This window comes from Mytilus galloprovincialis, chromosome 10 (genome assembly GCF_965363235.1).
Source record: "Mytilus galloprovincialis chromosome 10, xbMytGall1.hap1.1, whole genome shotgun sequence".
Lineage (NCBI taxonomy): Eukaryota > Metazoa > Mollusca > Bivalvia > Mytilida > Mytilidae > Mytilus > Mytilus galloprovincialis.
The window spans coordinates 19,699,415-19,703,357 of NC_134847.1; positions in this window are offsets into that span (position 1 = coordinate 19,699,415).

The window sequence follows — 3,943 nt, forward strand, 5'->3', positions numbered from 1 at the left end:
CTGTAATGACTGACACGTGACTGAATGGATTGAATGGGATTGGATGGCACAGGGGCATGCACGATAGATCTACCCTTAAGGGAATACGATACAGTAGCAGGGGCAGATAATAATGTTTTCAAAACTTTTCGTGTTGTTTTCGCGACGTTGTTAACCAGAACGTTGTAATTTCGCGATGTTTCTAATAAGAACGTTTTAAAACATTTCGCGACGTCGCTTTAAATGAAGTCATATTTTCGCGGAATATTCACTGACGTCATAATCAGGTTGCGCGAATTTCAAAAAAGTACCTGCTGAAAAAGCGGCTATGTCGTTTCTAAAAGACGGCGAAATCCGCCGAATAGCAGTGAGATCAAAGGAAATACTGGAGATGAACAAAAATTAATCAAATACAACTATGCATGACGAATTGAAGAAAAGGTAAAAGACACAGAAGAGAGTTCTGACAGTATAACATGGAAAGACAGAAGAAAAATTGTGGAGATTTTTAGTCTGGCAAAAGCACTGAATAACTGCCAAAACTGTACGGCCAAACGGAATCTGCTCAACGTACTAAGAGAAAGAAAAATTGCAAGGATTTCGAAGCTATCCTACTATTCGTTGCTTAAACTGTAACATGCTGAATAACATTTTAACAAAATGAAATAAGACACATTACGGAACAAAAGGACCTGCTATTTTTGACATCAGCACAAACATAACAAAAGCTGCAATAGCTAATTATGAGTATAGATTTTATATAGATTTAATTTAGACCGTTGGTTTTCCCGTTTGAATGGTTTTACACTAGTAATTTTAGCGCCCTTTATAGCTTGCTGTTTTGTGTGAGCCAAGGATCCGTGTTGAAGGCCGTACTTTGACCTATAATGGTTTACTTTTATAAATTGTTACCTGGATTGAGAGTTATCTCATTGCCACTCATACCACATCTTCCTGTATCTTAATAGCTGCTTAACGTCTAGCGGCAAATATTTAATTGATTATTTATGATATCAACATGTTATTATAATGAAACTAAAAGAAATGAGAAAACGTATGAACCCGTGATAAATAAGAACATTTTAACAAAATATATGGCGCGTAGGGTGGCCGAATCGGGTCTAGTGTTGGAAGATTTGAAATCCATATACAAAAGTCATTACTACGGCGTGGGGTACAGCTGTGCAATTTTTTTCATGACGAGAACATTTATTTTCATTCATTGATAATGAAGTCAATAATACTATCTTGAATTGAAAGATAATCAGAATCAAAATAGTTTGTGTCTTTATTTTTTTCTTCTTGTATAGCATTGGGCAGACTGCAAATTGAATGGTGAATTGTTATTGTAAGGTCGAATTTAACAGACAATCAAACTGCATATGCGAGACCCTCATGGGTGGACAAGGTCGTACAACACCCCTATTCGTAAATAAAATTATAAATAAAGAAGTCTCTCATCCTGTCCTGGACTTGCCTTGGTACATAAAAGAAATTGCAGAGTTTAATTGATTTTTTAAAATGTATGATATCATATGTGTATGTAGAAAAGGCAGTGTCAATAAAAGTCCGTTAAAAAGATTTTAAAAAATTCCATTGGTGTTGTTTTTGTTTTGCATTTCAGCAAAATATTGCCAATAGATGCAGAATTGTCACACGTTAGTTTGTTTAATTGGTTCATTTTTTGTGTATATCAATCTGGATGTTATAGACCAAAGCAAGAAAACGTCCGTTCACATGCTGTTAAAAGGGCTTGCAATTCAATGGTGTCGTTTGTTATTGTATATCATATTTGTATTTCGTTCATTGTTTTGTATTTAACTCAGGCCGTAAGTTTCCCGTTTGAGTTGTTTTGCATTTGTCATGTAGGGGTCTTTTCATAGCTGACTATGCGGTATGGGTCTTAATCATTGTTGAAGGCCGTCCGATGTCCTATAGTCTATAGTTGTTTACGTCTTTGTCATTTGGTCTCTAGTCGAGATTTGCCTCATTGGTAATCATACCACGTCTTCTTATTTGTATAAGTATCTCCCTTTTGTACTTCAATGTATTGAGAGATATAAATTGAAGTATCGACAAATGTACACTAATTGCAGACAGACAGATAGATCAGAAAGTGTACACACGTTAAAACTCGTCGCTGTCAAGCAGATGAGAAAATATGAAGTCATGCAGTATCGTTGTTTCGGAGAAAAGTAACACAATTATAGTTACACGATCGGACAGAAAAAAAAAATAAAGTGTTTTCAATATAGCTCTACTTCTAGACAAACAAGTACGCCAATATTCATACAGTTACGCCGTATGAAAGGTAATGCAACTTGTCTATTGATAAAGACATCCTTGAATATTATTCTCTAATACTAGCTGCTGTACTTCCCATAGCCAGAAATTAGTAGTGGTTTTGTTTATTAATATTCATAATATGTAAATGAGAATTGTACCACGTGATAGCAGTTTGAACTGGACTGGCTTGATAGGCTTGTTATCATTAAAATCTTTACAACACGGATATTATAAGTTGCCCGTCACAGAGTCCTTATTTACAATCACTTTGATATTTCCGTAGAGTTGTCAGGCGGTCAAAATCAAAACAATGAACGCGAATTTAGTGAATTTTTCGTGCTTTCTTGAGTTTATTCTTCTTGAAATAGTGACATTTTAATTTTACGTGGGAACCTAGAGTTCAACGACTACACATACAAGGTTTGGACTTGCTTATTCTTTGGAAATTCAAGTTTCAAATTTCACCCCGGCAACCTGTTTTTGTAATGACCTTGTAAGCCAATTTTTAACACAAAGTTTGCAAATTTGACGTTTCAGCCATTTTAGCCTGTATTTTACACTGCAATGTTAAAAGCCTCTCGCTTCAATTTTTAAAGTAGCTCAGGAACCTGTAATTTTGCAACAACAGTCATTATGTTTCGTTTAAATGGTGTATATTGTTGTGTATATTCATTTTCTGCCCCGTTAACCTGTCTATCACTTAAATCAAAATTAAAACAGACCTTTTTTTCAAAATTCCCTATCATTTTAATGTGATTTCCGTGACCCGTATCCGATTTCTTTAGTATAATATTCAAATAAGCAAAGTGGCGTTGATTTCTGGATATGCTATGAAATGTTATACTACAACTTCGTTTTCAGTCGACTGAGGCAATTGTGACATGAAATTGCACAAAACAGCTCAAACTATAGAACAAGAAGTACTCCTTATAATCCAAATTTGAAAGATTATTATCTTTTGAATGTAAAAAGAAAAAAAATACAACTACGTCGAGGCCTTTTAAAGCTGACCGGTTTTGTCATTGTTGAAGGTTATACGGTTGTTAATTAATGGTATCACCTCACTTAATTTATAGTTGGTTCACATTTTGCCATGTTAGGGCCTTTGCAATAATGTTGGCTATCCTCTTTCGGTACATGAAGCAATTTAAAACTAATGTCGGACGGAGCTGCACCTGTATACTTCTATAAGATTTTTCTGTTTTGCCGTACATCTGACAAAGTAATCTGCTGGGATCCTTTTTTATATCCGTTTTTTTTTTTTTTTTTTATTATAAAAAGGTTTCTGTCCAAATTCCGTTTCGTAAATGTTTAGCCTCATGTTTAGCACAAATGTTTAGCGATTTTACGAATAACCATCTTATGAATTTTTATGATAAGTATCAACGCTTTGGAAAACGCCTTCATATACTTGACAGCATAGTCGTGTACGGCGGGAATGATTACACGACGTTAGTGCGATTAAAACTTTTTATAACGTAATTTAGCGCCATACTGACAGACGTCGTAAAAAATTAAGGTATATGGCTTTTATTGAAAAAACAAGCACATGGACCCATATTTTTTTCTTTTGCAATCAATCAAGTACTGTTTCAAGAACACTCCGCCAAAATTTCAAGAAAAAATCAACGATCAATTTTTTTCTGCACTTCCGAAAAGACGCAAAAATACGGTCAAT